Source organism: Solanum dulcamara, chromosome 5 (genome assembly GCF_947179165.1).
Source record: "Solanum dulcamara chromosome 5, daSolDulc1.2, whole genome shotgun sequence".
Classification (NCBI taxonomy): Eukaryota; Viridiplantae; Streptophyta; class Magnoliopsida; order Solanales; family Solanaceae; genus Solanum; species Solanum dulcamara.
The window spans coordinates 45,336,595-45,357,306 of record NC_077241.1 but is presented as its reverse complement, the minus strand read 5'-3'; positions in this window follow the sequence as shown (position 1 = coordinate 45,357,306).

Genomic DNA, 20,712 nt, shown 5'->3' with positions numbered 1-20,712 from the left:
TATTACTTTGATCTTTTTCTATGGTTAGGGTGAGCTACGAGTGTGCCCAAATCCCCCATCAAAGACTAGACTAGAGGCATGATTAGACGACTTTTAATGTAGTCTGGTTTAGAGGTCTATTATGTTGAATTCCTTTAGTCTTGTTTCCCATGTTGATGGTTACTTTTGCTTATCTCTTCATGTTATTTACCTTATATATGCGAGGTATGCTAATATGGCTTATGGTTGGGGACCTTCGCATCCCAATCGTCGTGTCACAGCTTGGCTCTAGTTTGAGTCATGTCAAATTTGGTATCAGAGCATAAGATTTAGAAGAGTTTTAGAGATTTTAACATGCCACATTAAGTAAATTATTATTCATTGGTGTAATGAGATCCACATCCATGAATAGGAGGCTACAAAATATCTTAGGATAAATCTTACTTCTTTCATGATCTATGTCGTGTGGTAGATTGGTTAAGTCTTTTCCCTCTAATGTCTGTTCTTTGCAATTTTCAGAATATGCCTGCATAAAGATACCCTACTAGAAGAAATATTGTTGAAGAGGAGCAACAAGCTCTGAATAACCTTTGTAATGATGAAGTTTCAAATGCCAAGTTCCGAGTGGACTTTCAAGTACTTCCTTAATTCGTTATAGCTCAAGTTAATCATGAGGTAGTTGATCTCGTTAATCCAAATGTTGGTACGGTGGTGATAAGATTCATGATTTGATGAGGATGAATCCTTGGGAGGTTTGGGGTTCTAAAGTTTAAAAGGATCCACAAGAGTTTGTTTATAGCATCAATAAAATTATTAAGATCATGTGGATTAACCCAGTTGAGAAAGAGGCTTTGGCTATATACCAATTAAGGGGTGTTTCTCAAATTAGGTTTGATCAATGAAAAAGTGAGAGGCCCGGATAGGCAAAGCTCGTGACCTAGAATGAGTTGAAGAAGGTGTTTCTCGATAGTTTTTTCCTATTGTAGTTGACGGAGGACAAAGTGCAAGAGTTCATCAACCTTAAGAAGGTGGTATGAGTGTGAGGGAGTATGTCCTAAAGTTTACTCAATTGTCAAAATTTTCTCCTTTAATGGTTTCTGACTCAAGAGATCGTATGAGCAAGTCCATATTGGGTGTGCCAGATATGGTCGCGACGGAGTGCAAAATTGCTATGTTGATTTAGGAGATGGATATATCTAGACTCATGACTTATGTAAAATAAGTAGAGGGTGAGAATTAAAGATGAAGAATAGGGAGTCAAAGAGGCTAAGGACCGATGGTAATGAAATCACTCATGCTATGTCTGAAAATGGTGGACATCCTCATTTTTGTCAAAGGTACTCCAACCAAGAGTCTTCTAAAGCCATTACTCCAAGATTTGATAAGGATAGGGTGCCCAACCCTAAGCCTCAAGGAGGTGCCTATTGGCCAAGTTACTCCCATATGTAGGAAGTGTGGAAGGAACCACAAAGGTGAATGTCAAGTTGGTTTGAATGTGTGCTACCGGTGTGGTAAGATGGGTTATCATTCTAAAGAATGTAAGGTCAAAGATATTCATCCTCAAGGCCAAGTTGCTCAAGGTTCCCAAGTGCAACCCAAGGGTTATCAACACAATAATATATTTTATGCTCTCCATGGTAGGAAAGAGGTATAGGAGACTCTCGATGTTGTTACCGGTATGTTGCAGGTCTTTCACTATGATGTTTATGCTTTACTTGATCCGGGTGAAAACTTGTATTTTGTTTTCCCTTATATGTCCATGAGATTTGATGTTAGTCCCAAGAAATTGTTAGAATCTTTCTCTTTTTATACTCCCATAGGTGAGTCGGTTGTGGATAAAAGAGTCTATAGAAGTTGTCTGGTTTTGATCTTTCATAAAGTTACTCTGTGTGATCTAGTTGAGCTTTAGATGACCGATTTTGATGTTATCCCTGTTATGGATCGGCTATATGCATGTTATGTATCTATTGATTGTAGAACCGAAGTGGTTAAGTTCCAATTTCCAAATGAGCCAATCCTAGAATGGAAGGGAAGTAATTCTATGTTTAAAGGTCAATTCATTTTGTGCCTTAAAGCTTAGAAAATGATTTCTAAGGTTTGTATATATCATCTTGTAAGGGTTAGGGATGAGAATTATGAAGCCCCTATTTTAGAGTAGGTACCCATTGTTAATGAGTTTTCAAATATGTTTCCCGAGGATTTACCCGGTGTTCCTCCTAAAAAGGAAATTAACTTGGGCAAAGACCTTCTTATGGATACCTAACCTATTTCTATTCCTCCTTACCGGATGGCTCTGGTAGAGTTAAAGGAGTTGAAGGATTAATTGAAAGACTTGTTAGAAAAGGGTTTTATTAGACCAAGTATATCCTCATGGGGTGCTCCCATATTGTTTGTTACAAAGAAGGATGGCTCATTACATACGTGCATTGACTACCGACAATCGAACAAGGTAACCATCAAGAGTAAGTACCCGATTCTGAGGATAGAGGACTTATTTGATCAATTTTAAGGAGAAAGTTAATTCTCCAATATATATCTTCATTCTGGTTATCACAAATTGAGGATGAGGGAGTGTGATATTCCCAAAATGGCATTTCGAACAATGTATAGCCATTATGAATTTCTAGTTATGACATTTGTCCAATGCCTTTGCGGCTTTCATGGATTTAATGAATAGGGTATTCAAGAAATATTTAGACATGTTTGTGATTGTATTCATTGATGATATTTTGGTTTAATGTCGGGATGAAGAAGAGCATACTAATCACTTGAGGATCATTACAAACTCTAAGAGACAAATAACTATTTGCATAGTTCAACAAATGTGAGGTTTTGTTAATGAAGGTGGCTTTCCTTTGTCATATTGTGTCTAGCGAAAGGATTATGGTTGATCCTAAGAAAGCTGATTCAGTTAAGAATTGGCCTAGACAATTATCTCCTTCGATAATAGATGTTTCTTGGGCCTAGCCAAACACTATCGGAGATTTGTGGAAGAATTTTCGTCAATTTTGTCACCTTTGACCAAGCTGACTCGAAAAAGGTAATGTTTTAATAGTTGGAAGCATGTGGAAAGAGCTTTCAAGAGTTGAAAGACCGTCTCACTACCACTTATATCTTGACCTTGCCGAAAAGGTCCAATGGTTTTGTAGTATACTATGATGCTTCAACGGTTGGTCTTGGTTGTGTAGTGATGCAACATGGTAAGGTAATAGCCTATGCTTCTGGGCAACTTAAGGTGCATGAACGAAATTATCAAACCCATGATCTTGAGCTAGCGGCGGTTGTGTTTGCTTTGAAAATTTGGATACACTATCTTTATGGTATCCATGTGGATGTGCTCACCAATGTACGAGTGTACAATACGTGTTTAAGAAAAATGATTCAAACCTTCGACAAAGGAGATTGCTCGAATTATTAAAGGATTATGATATGAGTATGTTGTATCATCAGGGGAAAGCTAATTTGGTTGCCGATGCACTAAGTAAGTTGTCCATGAGTAGTTTACACATATTGAGGAAGACAAGAGAGAATTGATCAAAGACATTCATAGACTGGCACGTTTAGGTGTGCGGTTGGTTGACTTCGATGATGGAGGTATTCTTGTTCATAATAGTTTGGAATCGTCTCTTGTGGCGGATGTTAAGGCCAAACTAGAACATGATCCGATGTTGATTGAGTTGAAGAAGTCAGTTGCTAAAAAGGTCATTGAGGTTTACTACGAAGGGGGAGATGGTGTACTTCGTTATCAAGATCGGTTGTGTATACCTAATGTTGATGGGATAAGAAAGTTGATACTGAATGAGGCCCATAGTTCCCAATATTAGATTCATTCGGGTTTTACCAAGATGTATCGTGATTTGAGGGAAGTGTATATGTGCAATGGCATGAAGAAGTACATAGCGGAGTTTGTTTCTAAATGTCCAAATTTCTAACAAGTTAAAGGTCAACATCAAAGATCGAAAGGACTAGCTGAAGACGTTGAAATTCCTACTTGGAAGTGGCAAGATACGAAATTTCTACTTGGAAGTGGAAAGATGATAACATGAGCTTTGTAATGGATTTTCCTCGTACTAAGAATCAACATTATTACATTTGGGCTATTATAGATCGAATAACCAAGTTGGCTCATTTTTTATCGGTTCAGACTTCCTATGGTGCCGAAGATTATGCTAAGTTTTATGTTCATGATTTCGTAAGACTTCATGATTTTCCTCTGTCCATCATATTGAATCGAGGTACACAATTCACTTCACACTTTTGGAAGTTATTTCAAAAGGGTCTTGGTACAAAGGTTAAATTAAGTACTGCTTTCCATCCTCAAACTGACGGTCAAGCCGAAAGGACGATCCAAAATTTAGAGGATATGTTAAGGGAGTGTGTTATTATTTTTAAAGGAAGTTAGGATGAACATTTTCTATTGATAAAATTTGCATATAATAATAGTTATCACTTTAGCATCCAAATGGCTACATTCGAAATATTTTATGAAAGTAGATGTAGATCCCCGGTGGGATGGTTTGAAGTAGGTGAGATGGTCTTGATTGGTCAAGATTTGGTGATAGATTTTATGGAAAAGGTAATACTTATAAGGTAGAGGTTGAATACGGCTCAAAGTTGTAAAAAGTCCTATTCGTATGTTATGAAAAAGAGAGCTTTAATTTGAAATAAATGATTGGGTCTATTTGAAGGTTTCACCCATGAAGGTTGTAATGTGCTTTGTCAAGAAAGGGAAATTGAGTCCTAGATATGTTGTACCTTATAAGATATTGACGCGTGTTGTCAAGGTGGCTTATGAGTTAGATTTTGCACTTCAGTTAGCTATGGTTCACACGGTGTTTCATGTGTCTATGTTGAGAAAGATTGTGGGTGATCCATATTCTATTGTCCCTTTGAAAGATTTAAGTGTTGAGGAGAATTTGACTTATGAAGAAGTTCCGGTGGAAATCTTAGACCAGCAAGTTAAGAAGTTAAGGAATAAAGAAGTTCTGTCTGTCAAAGTATTATGGGGGAATCAACAAATAGAAAGTGCTACTTGGGAGGCGCAGGAGGATATGATGAAATCATACCCCTACTTCTTTCCCTCTACTCAAGTTTAAAGTAGTAAGCTGTCTTTATTCAAGTTAATTGGACTTTTACGAATTCAGTTCCTCCTATGTCATTCATATGCATGCATATTCATGGAAAGATGATTTTATGTTAAGTTGAAGTTTTCAAGTTTCATGCATGTGTAGATGTCATCATGTTCATGTAGGGTTGCTAGTCATATTTTTGTGTCCTTCCTATGATAAGTTAATCTCGTTTGAGGAGGAATATTTCCAAGGAGGATATATTGTATGACCCCATTAGTCAGAAAGTTGGAACCAAGGAGAAAATTCTCAAAAATCTTAAACTTACCCACGTGACCGAGTCAGTCTATGGCTCATAAAGTTGAGTCGTAGAGGGATCCCTCGAGCAAAATAATATGTTTCCATCATGAGAGGTTCTAAAACATTCCAGGTTGAGTTCTGAAAGCTGTTACGGTAGTAAATGACTTATGATAATACTTCTGAGACTCTTCAATTATAGGTTTTTAGAGCCTATAGGATGAGCCTAAAGGATGGCTCGTAGACTAATTGATAGGTCGTAAACATGACCCGTTACTAAGATTTAAAGATTTGATTTTGGCACATTTCTCAGACCTTTAGGATGAGTCATTTAGATGACTCGTCATCCTTTAGACGGCCTGTAGAAGGTGATCCATAGGGTCAAAATTCAAAGTTTAATGAGGGATAATTGTATCTTTTCCAAGGTTCGGTTCAATGAACCTAGACACTTTTGTGGACAAGTTCAAAGTCTATAAGTATTCAATTCTTCAAATTACCCTCCTATTCAATTCATTCTCTCAAAATTTCCCTAGGCAAGAACTCTCAAAGACTCTTAGTGTTTCACCCCAAATTCGAGCTAGGGTTTCCAGATTTCTTCAAGGTTCTTCTTTAATTCTTAGTGAATTCAAGCAAAGTGTGTGTGGATTGATTCTTGGACCCTTTCACTCATGAAGTTTCTTAAGTTTTCATTTAATTTCAATGGAATCTAGTTTTGATGGATTGTATTAGGCTGATTAAATTTCATTTTTAGATATCATCAATGATCATTATATGCATGTTCTCATAAGAATTAAATGATTTTAAGTTGAATTATGAATGCCCAATGATAAAGCTTTCTCAAGTTATGATTATGAGTTAAAGATGATTTTATGAGTTGAACATGAGTTAAATGATTTTCAACAAATGTTTTATGAGATAAAGATGAGATTACAAGTTTGAAATATAAAATTATTATGATGATCAATGTTAAAATCAAAAGATGTTTCTATGGTGTGATAAGTCAAATTCTCACACAAGTATGTTTTAAATATGGTGATAAGGACAATTCTCACCGAAGTTATGGATTCTTATGAATGACTAAGTTAATGAGCTATTCCTACATGTTTTAAAGATGGATTGATAGGTAGTTACTATCTTTCTCTATTATATTAAGATCATATTATACAAATTTCCATTGGGATATTGACTAAGCATCAAGAGGACTTTTATGCGGGGTTCAGTTCCGTAACACAGTTAGTCACCCAAGGAAATCCTATTAGCAACTAAAGTCCCAAACTATGTTTCCTGCATAGGATTGCCTTAATTTCCTAGCTAGAGGATCAACCCTGGAAAGGTAGCATCCCTTGTCTCGATGCAGGATTCATTGGCCAGACTCGATATAGGAGTCATCGGATTCCATGTAATAGCTCGCACAGTATTAGTATCAGTTAAAGGTTTATTCCACACAAGTCGAAGTTAAATTATGAGTTAAAAGTTGAAGTTATATGATTTATATTGACCATGAGGTTCGTATGTCTTAAAATGCTTTAAAGATTTACTCATGTTCATTATGGTTGGTCGTGTATATTATTGCATATTAATTACATTCTTTTACTTTTTCATGCATGCCTCACATACTTAGTACATTCAAACATACTAACACATATTTTGCCTACATTTTCTCATAATGTAGGGAAGGGCGACTCTCACGACCATCCTATTCGTGGCTAGCTATTGCTGTAGATTTTCAAGGAGTTGGTGAGCCCTCATTCTATCGAGGAAATGACATTTATTCATGTTGCTATTACTTTGACCTTTTTTCTATTGTTAGGGTGAGATAGGAGCTTGTTCTAAGATCCCATCAAAGACTAGACTAGAGGCATGATGAGACGGCTTATGATGTAGTCCCGTTTGGACATCTATTCTGTTCAATTCCCTTAGTCCCATTTCCTATTTGATGATTACTTCCTCCTATATTTTATGTTCTTTACCTTATTTATCCAATGTATGCTAAGATGGCTTAGGGCTGGGGTCCATTGCATCCCTATCGCTATGTTATAGCTTGGCCCTAGTTCAGGTCGTGACATGAGGTGAGAATGAATGGGCAGATTTTCTTACTTTAAGAAGCATTAATAAGTTCCTTATCACATTCCTAACCATTTTTTGCCAAGGTATACTTTTTTCTTCATGTTTCCTAACATTTCTTCTTTTCCAAATCTCCCACACAATTATGCTTGGTATTGGCTGATAGTACACCTTTCTTACTTTTTTCACCTCTACCTTCCACCATCTCATAATGATCTCTCTAAGTGTGAGATTTTCAATGTTTATACCTGAAAAAGAAGAAAAAAAGGACCGGGCTCTATTAGGTGCCTCAAAGTGGAGGAACACATGGGCAAGAGTGTCTTAACTTGGAGTTAAAAAACACCAACATCTTGAGGGTCCCTCATAACCTCATCTCCTTATTCTATCGTCCACCAATATTTTATAGATCCACATCCTTAACATGAGAAAAGTGTAAGACCCCAGATGTTAAAAATAAAATAGAGTTTAAGGAAAATCCCAGAAAACCTCAATTTTTAAGGCACCAAATGGACTTCACAGAGCCCTTCACGGGTCGTGAAGTGGAACACGAATCATGGAAAGTCAACATGGTCTAGCATAGGAAATTAGTGGAAAAGGGAAAGGTCCACGATAGGGTTTACGAGTCATGTTACTTACCATGGATCGTGAAGCGGTCTGTGAACTCTACTCTCTAAGACTCCTATGTTGGGTGAGGACCACGATGGGGACTATGACCCGTGGAGAGCACCACAAGTCATGAGGGCCTCTATGTAAGTAATCCCATCAAATCCCAGCAGACCCGCTTGACGACGACCCTCACCATAGACCGTGGTGAGCTTCATAGGCTGTAACATCTCGAAATTTTATATGCCAAGACTCAAACCATTCTTCATATAAGTATAGACTCAAACTGAATGAATTTTAATTGTATATATGAGTTAGTATCATTCATAAGTATTTGAAGAGTATTAGATGTTATTTAGGTTTATAAGGGATTTTGAAAACCAAGTCAAGTACAAAGAATTTCTATCGACTAAGTTTTCATATGAGACCATAGAAGGGTCAAATTCAAATGACCATACCTCCTATAATATAATGAATTGGGTAGTCCATGACCTATCAAATTAAATATATTTAAGTCTCCTTTCCAACGCCATCAAGATTGCAATTTTTGGAGTTTGGATTAAAGGTTATGCCTAGTTGACCAGAGAGGTGCGCGACAAGTCCGCGACGCGGACCTGGCGTAGACTTGGCCAATTTTTTCAGATTTTTTTGTCCAGAGAGGTGCGCCACAACTCCGCGATGCGGACTTTGCGCAGACTTTGCCAGTTTTCCCTTTATTTTAGTAAGGGAAATTTGGACCATTTCTTATTATATATATACGATCTTAGACGCATTTTAGGGAATTTTTGCAGTCTTTAGCTTCTCCAAAACCCCAAACTTCATCCTCTTCTCTCTCAAATCATCTCCAATAAAATCCTCTCATACTCAAAGGATTCAAGCTTCCCATTGAAGACCTAACATCAAGAATTCTCCATTCTTCTTCAAGTTCCTCTCTAAGGTAAGTGGTATTTCATCCATTGGTTCGTCCACCCCTGGAGCCCAAATGTTTTCTCAACCTAGCATTTCAATTCAAAATGATGAAATTTTATGGGTTTTTACATGATGGTTCCAAATGATAGATTATGGTATATTTAAAGTTTATTTACTTATATATATACATACATATATATATATATATATATATATATATATATATATATATATATATTGACTCTAAATTCCAAATGATGAGTTTTTATGGGTTTTCATACTACGATTCCAAATATATGGATTCTTGAATATTATAAGTTTATTTGTCTATATTGACTTATCTTGATTCTTATTTACATAAAATGGATAATTTATCAAGGTTCTTATATAAAGGTTTGAAAGATAGTTTTAAAGTGAATATGGTGGGTTGTTCTTAAGATGTTTGATTTGATGGATTTATATCACTCTCATGCATACAAGTATTCTTTAAATATATTTGAACGTTTTTATGAAATGAACCCACCTAGTTTCTTATGATAAAGCAAAGTTGAAATGAAGTTTGACTCCAAATGAATATTTGACAATGTCTACAAATGAGTTTAAAGGTACTCTTTGGCAATAAGTTTTGTGAATGACGATTCTATAATGTTTGAGCAAGTTAATGATAGGGTGAGTTAAGTCCCTAAAGATATTTTATGGATAAACATATGTGATGAAGAAATGTCTACACTCACATCATATGAAACAAAGTTAAGGATCTATTTTATGATTCTGTTCTTATGAAGAATGGATGAGAAGTAGATATGGCACCTCCCACACGATGATTGAGTTTAGGTTTTATGATTTTTCTATTCGGTTGAGAGTTTACCTTGCACCGAGTTGACCTTGAGATAGGAATTCTCTCACATAAAAAAGGCAAGAGACTCATAGAAAGATCCCATTGTCCCATAACTATGTGCCACCATAGGTTAAAGGATCACCCTTAGAAGAGGCTTGATTCCTTAAAGGATCAGCAGTAGAAGAGGCTCAATTCCTTAGAGGATCACCTGAAGTTGAGGCTCGATCCTTTATGTATCTTAGTGTATCTACTTTGGAATATAGGAGTCTATCTTGGCAAGTATTCTCCCCCTTTCCTCCAATGTATGGGTAAACATTGGGACTCCATGTTATGGCTCACATGGTTTATGTCGGTTAACGGTCGCTCTCACAAAGGTATAAGTTCCCTCTTCCAATGTTTAAGATATATCATATGATGTCTACTATGTCTTTCCCAAAGTAAAGTTTATGCTCCCACAAAGCTAAAGATTTCTTTCAAAAGGTTTATGGTATACTTATTTACGATTCATGGTACTTTGCAAGTTTATGGTTTCTTATAATGACTCATTATTACCTCTATAATGTTTAAGTTTCTTTTATGATTCATGATGGTTTCTATATTTGATTGACTAAGCTTCATAACTCCAAATGGTATTTCAAATGAATACAAGGTTCTAGCATGGTCCATTGTTTCACCTTATTGTATTGCATTGCATGCTTGCATACTTAATACATTCAAATTTCTAATGCATACTTTTAACTACATGATATCACCATTTAGGAACTGACGTCGCTCCCCGACCTCCTATACGTGGCTAGATCGGATTAGGTTGAAGATTGCTTGTGGTGAGTTCCCGTGTTTCAAGAACAACAACCTTTTTATTCTAAGATTATGTTATGTATAACATTAAGACTTTTATTGAGGCATTTCTTGACACTTATTTTGAGGGTAAGCTAGGAACATGTCTTAGCCCCCGCCAAGTGTATTAGTAGAGGTATGTTTGGACACAAATGAAAAAAAAAATTATTTCCGCTTGTTAATGTATGTCATTATTTATGAAAAGCCAAATAAATGCTAAGAGGCTTGAGTGAAGTACCTCTGGTGTCTCATTCACCGTGTCACATCTATGCCCTAGACAAGGGTTATAACATAGGTTGTGGTGACCTCCCGTCTAGGAGACTGCATTTAGTTAATTTAGGGGTGTTTTGGTCTTTTTTCTATTGGTTTATTAATGAATTTAAACATTTTTTGATGTTTAATTCTATTCTATTAACTATCCCAAATCCTCCTAACTCTCTCATTCTCATATTCTATCCTATTAACTACCCCAAACCCTCCTAACTCTCTCATTCTCACCCTAACACCCCAAATCACATCCTTCTCTATAAAAAGTTCTCTCAAATTTCATCTTCTTCCTCAAGTAAGGTTTCAATAGAATTCAAGTTCAAGTCTCCTTATTTATAGCATTTAGGGCTTAAGATTATTTAAGGTATGTGGAAATTCATCTACAGATCATTCCATCTATGGAGACTGAATGTTTTACTTTAATTGTTTAATGAATTTTCCTTCTAAAGACCTAATTCTTATGATATTGCATTGGTTCATCTTAATTATGATTTATCTTATTATTATTGATCAAATTATGCATCATTCAAGTCACATTGCATGATTCCAAGTTGTTTATCATGGACCCATGCTATATGCTATTTTCAAGTATGATTTTAAGTATTTATGATCATGATTTATAAAGGAATTTCTATGAATGATTCATGAAAGTAATGAAGGATGATGAACTATGATCTCAATGATGTTTCAAGCAAATTATAAAGGTTGTGATGGATTTTCCTCACACTCATGTTAAAGATTGTGAATGATTCTCTCACCAACTCATGGATTCTTATGAATCAGTCATGTTAATGAGCTACTCCTATGATTAGTTTATGATGAGGATTGATATTTATTATTGTATTTCCTAATAATGTTAATGACTATATTTCCATGCATTTTGTTGGGATAATAACTAAGAACCAAAAGGACTTTAAGGTGGGGTTCGGTCTGGTAGTTCAAGTAGCTACCTAAGAAAATCCTAGTATGTAAGACCCTGGAAATGCGAAAGGTCCTAAACCAAGGAACCGAGGACAAAATCTAAGAAAGTTGCAAAGAAATGGCTCAGAAGATGATCACGGAAGCCTTCACGGAGAGTGGTAAGCACCACAGACCATGATGGGCAGCCGTGGTAGAGATTCAGAGGCTTAGACTGTATGGGACAAACCATGATGGAGTACCACGAACCATGGTGATCACCACGGGCCCTAAAGCCCTTCGTAGTGACAACTCCCCAAAGTCCTTAGGAATTTTCCCAAGGCAGGGTCCAAGGACAGCCACCACTGTCCATGGAGATCTTCATGGATGGTGGAGTGGTCCTTGGTGACCACTTCTGTAGGCCTCTTGTAGGACCTACACTACAGCTGAACTTGATGGGTTGTGATGCATTTCACAGACCATTAAGGTATCCGTGAAGAAACTTTAGAGACTATCCTACAAGTACCTTTCTTGAATTTCTCTTCGTCCCTTATCACGATACCCCACGATGAAATATGGTGAGCACCACGGATCGTGAAGGGTCCCCATGAAGTCTCTTTCGACCAGATTTTTAAGGGGGATTCTAGTTTTTTCGTATGTTTTAAATTAAAATAGTGTCATTTTGAGGACTGAATTCTCTTATCTAAAGTCCCTAAACCCTTACAAGACCTTATTCTTCATACATAGACTCAAGGATCTCAAATTTTCTCTTCCCAAACTCTCTCAAGAACCTCAAGGCAAGAGTAGGGTTTTCAAATTCAAGACATTCAAGTCTCCTTTCTTCGTCGAGTATTCTTAGGGATATTGTTTCCCTTAATGTATGTGGGTTTTCATTCATGGGTCCTTCCACCCATGTATCCCAAATGTTATCTCAAACTAGATTTTCTATTTTAAATAATGAGATCTTATGGGATTTTACATGATAACTTTAAATGCATAGATTATGATATATATAAAGTTTCTTTACATGTATTGATGTGTATTAACTCTTGATTTCATGAAGTTGTAATGTTATTAAAGTGCCTATATGATGTCTTGAAAAGATTTTGATGACATATACGATGGGTTGCTTTAAGAATGTGTATTTTTTGCATTTCCATTACTCTCATGCATGCAAGAATTCTTTAAAGACATTGAAAGGGTTTTACAAAATGAACCCACTTAGTTTCCTACGATAAAGTAAAGTTGAAATGAAATTTGACTCCAATGAATGTTATGAAGTAAATGCTTATGAAGGGGGGTCTTTATGAAATGATTGATTGATGAAAAGGCTTCTTAGCCAAAGTAAGGTTTCAATGTGAAAGGAAAATCCTCACATTGAATAAAATGAAACGTTTAAGATTATGATATGACATATATTACATCCCAATATGTCGTCAATGCTTTTGAACATTTTTACAAAAGGAAGATCTGATTAGCATGGTACCCAGAATACCATCGTTGATTATAGACCTAATTTTTTTATAAATCAAGGTTCATTAGTAGGATGGTAAATAGGGTATGGAAGTTATGATGATATTATAAACCAAAGGTTTTAATGAGGTAATTCACCAGTTGATGTTTTAATGTTAAAATTATATAATGCTTATGCTTTATTGATGTTTAAATGTTCTTCCATGGTATTTGACCTAGCACCAAATGTAGAATATAGATAAGGACTCGGCCAAAGAGGTTCTTAAGTAAAATCTCATGTTGCATTAACTATGTGCTATCATAGGAGCCTTTGTCGGCTAGGACTTTGTAGCTATCAAATACGAATGTTAGAGATTAATAGTGTTTAAAGTTGATCGTAGTTCTAGTGCGGCAAGGTAGCCTCACTGTCTCGATATAAGATTCATTGGGCTAGGCCAATGTAGGAGTCATCAGATTCTATGTAATAGCTCGCATGGTCTTAAATATCGGTTATGGTCACTTTCCCACAAAATAAATATTTTAAGATTTTAACCTGATGAATTCTCATGCATGCATTCACTTATGCATATTGATCATATATGTCTCTCTTATGTTCTTTATTTCATAGTATATTTACATACAAAGTATATTCAAAGTACTAATGTATACTTTAGACGATATGATATTACCATGTAGGGACCGGCATTGCTCCACACTCTCATCTCCATGGCTAGATTGTCCGTTGAAGGTTAAAACTAGTGGTGAGTTCCCTTGTTCTGGTAACAACACTTTTCTTTCTTCTAGTTTACTATTAATGTCTAGACATTTGAGTTATCTTCAGTATCTTTTGACTAAATCTTGAGGCAATTGAAAAAGCATGAGCGTAACTACCACACCCATGATTTTGAATTAGTAGCCATTGTTTTTTCTTTGTAAATTTGGTGGCACTACCTCTATGGGTACATGTAGAAATGTATACAGATCATAAAAGCCTTCAATATGTCTTCACCCAAAAGGATCTCAATCTAAGACAAAGAAGGTGGCTAGGGCTCCTCAAGGACTATGACCTGAGTGTGCACTATCGTCCGGGTAAAGTTAATGTGGTTTTAGATATACTTAGTAGACTGACTATGGGGAGTATGGCCGATTTTGATGAAGGAAATATGGAGTTGGTGAAAGATTTTCACCGGTTGATGAGACTAGGGGTGAAGTTATGCGGTATCGATGATGCTGGTATAGTTGTCCAAAATAGGTTTGAATCCTTCATGATGGTGGATGTCAAGTCAAAATAAGACCTTGACCCAACACTTGCCAAGTTAAAGAAGTTGGTGAAGGAAAAGAAGGTAGAGGTCTTCTCATGAGGGGAAGATGGGGTATTATATTACCAAGGTTGATTATGTCTTCTAGATGTGGATGACCTAAGGAGTCTGATCTTGATGGAGGCACATAATTTTGTATACTCCATTGATCCCGGTTCGATGAAAATATATCGCGACTTGAAAGACTCGTATTGGTAGTGTGGTGATCACCACGGGAGGTGAAAGGTCCTAAAGAAACGAACCAAAGATGAAATCTCAGAAAGTTGCAGAAAACTGGCTCAAAAGCTGACCACAAAAGCTTCATAGACCGTGGTAAGCACCACGGACCATGCTGTGTAACCATGGTACAGATTTAGAGGCTCAGATTCCATAGACGAACCTCGATAGAGGACCACGGACCATGGTGATCACCATGAGTGGTGAAGCCCTCCGTGATGAGACCTTCCCAAATTCCTCAGGAATTTTCCCAAGGCAGGTTCCAAGGATGACCACCATGGGCGGTGGAGATCTTCACGAATGATGGAGTTGTCTGTTGTGAAAACTTCTACAGGCCTCTTGCAGGATCTCTGATACGGCCAAACTTCACGAGCCATGATGCGTTTCACGGACCGTCATGGTGTTCGTGAAGAAACTTTAGAGACTACCCAACAAGTCCCTTTCTCGAATTTCTCCCAGTCTCTTAACACGAGACCCCATGACAAACCGTGGTGAGCACCATGGACCATGAAGGGTCCCCGTGAAGTCTCTTTCGATTAGATTTTTAAAGGGGCATTCTAGTTTTTTCCTATGTTTTAAATTTAAATGGTGTCATTTTGAGGACTGAATTGACTTATGTAAAGGCCCTAAATCCTTCCACGACCTCATTCTTCACACATAGACTCAAGGATCTCAAATACTCTCATTCCAAACTCTCTCAACAACCTCAAGGCAAGACTAGGGTTTTCAAATTCAAGGCATCCAAGTCTCCTTTCTTCCTCAAGTATTCTTAGGGATTTTGTTTCCCTCAAGGCATGTAGGTTTTTATTCATGGGTCCTTCCACCCATAGAGCCCAAATATTTTCTCAAACTAGCTTTTTTATTTTAACTGATGAAATCCTATGGGCTTTTACATAATAACTTTAAATGCATAGATAATTATATATTCAAAGTTTCTTTACATATATTGATATATATTTACTCTTGATTTTACGAAGTTTTGATGTTATTAAAGTGCCTATATGAAGGCTTTAAAAGTGTTTTATGACATATACGATGGGTTGCTTTAAGAATGTGTATTTTATGCATTTCCATTACTCTCATACATGCAAGAATTCTTTAAAGGCATTGAAAGGATTTTACGAAATGAACCCACTTAGTTTCCTACGATAAAGTAAAGTTAAAATGAAATTTGACTCCAATGAATGTTATGAAGTAAATTCTTATGAAGGGGAGTATTTATGAAATGATTGATTGATGAAAAGGCTTCTTAGCCAAAGTACGGTTTGGATGTGAAAGGACAATCCTCACATTGAATCAAATGAAAAGTTTAAGATTATGATATGAAATGTATGACATTCCTATATGCCGTCAATGCTTTTTAACATTTTTTCAAAAGAAAGATCCGATTAGCATGGTACCCAAAATACAATCGCTGATTGTAGAACTAATTTTCTTATAAATCAAGTTTCATTAGTAGGATGGTAAATAGGGTATGAAAGCCATGATGATATTATAAACTAAAGGTTTTAATGAGGTATTCCACCGGTTGATATTTTAATGATAAAATATCTAATACTTATGCTATATTGATGTTTAAATGTTATTTCGTGGGATTTAACCTAGCACTGAATTTAGCAAATATATGGGAACTCGACTGAATCGGTTCTTAAGTAAAGTCTCATGTTGTATTAACTGTGTGCCACTATAGTAGCCCTTGTCGGCTTGGCCTTTGTAGCCATCAAATATTGTAGTTAGAGTTGAAGAGTGTTTAAAGTTGATCGGAGTTCTAACCCAAAAAGGTAGCCTCCCCTGTCTCGATGTAGGAGTCATCAGCCCGGCTCGATGTAGGAATAAACAGATTTCATATAATAGCTTGTATGGTCTTAAATATTGGTTACAGTAACTTCCCCACAAAATGAATGTTTTAAGATTTTCACATGATGAATTCTCATGCATGCATTCACTTATGCATATTGCTCGCTCATATATGTCTCTCTTATGTTCTTCATTTCATAGCATACTTACATACTAAGTATATTCAAAGTACTAAGGCATACTTTTGTCTATATGATATCACCATGTAGGGACCGGCGTCGCTCCACACTCTCATCACTGTGGCTAGATTGTTCGTGGAAGGGTAGTACTAGTAGTAAGTTCCCATGTTCCAGGAACAACACTCTTACTTCTTCTAGTTTACTTTTGATGTCTAAACATTTGAGTTATCTTCAGTATCATTTGACTTAGAGTAAAGCTTAAAGAAAATAAATATAATTTATCATATAATGAAAATAATTTAGGCATGAGAGTGGAAGGAATACACTCATTGAAGCCTTACATACCTTGAATCCAAAGCGTTAGTCAGAATCAAAGAACTTAATAAACACTCTTGAATCCTCGTATTTTCTTCTCAACAGAATATTTTGTGTACTACCCGGAGTATATGAATAACCGAAATAGTATTTCTACACTATTAAGAACTAAAACTATATTTTGAGAATGAGTAAAGGAGTGTATAGAGAGAAGAGTTGCTTGAGAAATCTTGATGAAAAAATGATGAAACGAGGTGGGTATTTATAGGTGTGAAGGAGGGACCTAACAATAATTAAAATAATTATAAAGAAAAATCTAAAAATTTAATGGATGATTGTTATGTCATGGGTGATGTCGAATGGAGGACTATTGATGTCATGGATGATGTCAAATGGATCTAGATCTTTCCATGGTTGGTGAGATGAATCTTCTTTTAATGGAATACCCTTTTTCGGAGATGCGTTTAAAAAAGATAACTTCCTCATTAGGATTTGGTATTTTCATATAAATTGTTGCTATAGAAGTATACTTTCATTTTATTCAAGAATTAACTAATTTGGAACATCCTACGGTGAGATATGATTTTTCTTCTACAAACACTCCACTTTGTAGGTAATGATGTTCGAGTTATTTAGAAATTTAAATCATCTAATTTAGACTAACCTATTAAAACTTATGCCCAAAATACTGAAGCGATATCATTTTCATCGAGAATTTAAATATCATATACAACATTTTTAGGGGGTGTTACATTATCTCCCCCTTGGGAATATTTATCCTCGAATGAGGAAAAACTTAACTTGAGTAAAGTGGAGTGTAAACTAACAACCCATCATTAATGTAATAGTGCAATTTAAAACATCGTTCGAAACATATTTCATAATTTTGCAAGCATATGACAAGAAATGTTTAAAGGCAAGGATTTCAAGTAATTGAGCAAGGACAACTTAATAACTTAGGTTTGGGTAGAGGGAAAAAGATGAGGGTATCGTTTAATCATATCCTCTTCCGCTTCTCATGTAGCACTTGCGACTTGTTGATTCCTTCAAAAAACTTTAACAGATGCAATTTCTTTGTTCCTCAATCTCTTAACTTGCCGGTCCAAAATTTCAACTGGGACTTCTTCATAGGTCAAGTTTTCTTCAACATTAACTACTCCCAAAGGAACAATGGAACAAGTATCACCCACATATTTTCTCAATATTGACACATGGAACACTAGATGAACCATGGCCATTTCCAATGGCAACTCCAACTTATACGCAACCTTGCCAACACATCTCACGATTCTATAAAGCCCTACATACCTAGGGACCAATATCCCTTTCTTACCAAATCGAACCACACCCTTTATTGATGAAACCTTCAGATACACCAATCATCCACATTAAACTCAATATCCTTTTTTCTAGTGTCAAAATAGGACTTTTAACGACTTTGAGCCATGTTCAACTGTTCTCTAATGATCTTCACCTTCTCTAACGCATTAAGTACCAAATCAGGGCCCAATAAGGTCATCTCACCTATTTCGAACCAACCAATCGGGGATCTACATCATCTCCCATACAAAGCCTCAAATGATGCCATCTTAATACTTGAGTGGTAACTATTATTATAGTCAAACTCGATGAGCGGTAGATATCATCCCAATTTCCTTTAAACTCTAACACACAAGCCCTTAACATATCCTCTAGTATTTGAATCGTCCTTTCGGCTTGCTCATCCATTTGAGGATGAAATGCAGCGCTCAATTGTACTTAGTACTGAGGCCCTTTTGAAATGATATCCAAAAGTGAGAAGTGAATTGGGTACCACAATTTGAAATAATGGATAACGGCACACCATGCAATCTCACCAACTCCTGAATATACAACATGGCATAGTATTCGGCACTATAGGAAGTCTTCACTGGTAGGAAGTGAGCCGACTTAACTCGATAAACGTCAGGGCAAGATCTTTCTTTGATTTAACATCCACCATCAAAGAAGGTTCAAACCTATTTTGAAAAACCATACAACCATCATCAGTACCATAAAACTTCACCCCTAATCTAGACAACCGGTGAATATTTTTCACCAACTTCATCTTCCCTTCATCCATATAGGCCACACTCCCCATAGACACTCTACTAAGTGCATCGGCAACCACATTGGATTTGCTCAGATGATAGTGCACACTCAGGTCATATTCCTTAAGCAGTTCTAGCCACCTCCTTTGCCTTATATTAAGGTTATTTTGGGTAACACATATTGAAGACTTATATTATCGGTATACACATCCACATCCACCCCATAGAGGTAATGCCTCAAAATCTTTAGAGAAAAAAAAACGGCCGCCAATTCAAGGTCATGGGTAAGGTAGTTACGCTCATGCACCTTTAATTGTCTAGAAGCATAGGCTATGACCTTGCCGTTTTGCATTAAGACACAACCTAAACCAATCTTTGAAGCATCACAATAAACTACAAACCCTTGTAATCCTTCTAGTAGAGTTAACATAGGAGCGGAGGTAAGTTGATCTTTCAAGGTCTGGAAACTCTTCTCACACTCATCCGACCATATGAATTTGGCTTTCTTTTGAGTCAATTTTTTCATAGGAAATGAGATGAAATAAAACCACTCGATGAACCTTCTATAGTACCCAGCTAGACCCAAGAAGCTCCAAATATCTGAGGAAGACAAAGGTCTAGGCCAATTCTTGACTGCCTCCATTTTAATAGGATCAACCATAATCCCATCACCAAATACTACGTGACCAACAAATGCCACCTCTTTCAACCAAAATTAACACTTACTAAATTTTGCAAACAATTGCCTATCCTTCAACATTTGAAGCACAACTCTCAATTGATTTTTATATTCTTCCTCACCCCGAGAGTAAATTAAAATATCATCAATGAATACCACCATAAAAGTATCAAGGTAAGGTTCAAACACCCTATTCACCAAATCCATGAACGTCGCTGGCGCATTTCTCAACCCAAAACTCATCACCACAAACTCGAAGTGACCATACCTTATTCGAAAAGCCATTTTGGGAATGTCACACTCCCTCACCCAAAGTTGGTGATAGACGGACCAAAGGTCGCTCTTGGAGAAGTAACTTGCCCCTTGCAATTGATCAAATAAGTCATTTAATCTAGGTAATGGGTACTTGTACTTAATGCTCATATTATTTAATTATCAGTAGTCTATACACATTCAAAGCAACCTATCCTTCTTTCTCAAAAATAACATGGGATCATCCCATGGTGAAATACTTGGTCTTATAAACCCCTTTTCTAACAAGTCCTTTAATTGTTCCTTCAACTCTTTCAATTTTGTCAGAGCCATACGATAAGGAGGAATAGAGATAGGTTGGGTATCGAGGAGGATATCTATACCAAAATTAACTTCCCTTTTGGAAGGGACACTAGAAAGGTCATTAGGAAAGACATCGGGGAACTCATTGACTATGGAAACCAACTCAAGAGGAGGACTTTCGGAGTGGACATCCCTAACCCTCATAATATGGTAAATACAACCCTTAGAAATCCTTTTTTAGGCCTTAAGATAAGAAATAAACTTACCCTTCACCATCGAATTATGACCCTCCTATTTAATAATGGACTTGTTTGGAAATTAGAACTTAACTCGATGAGTCCTACAATCTATGGAAGCATAAGACACATGTAACC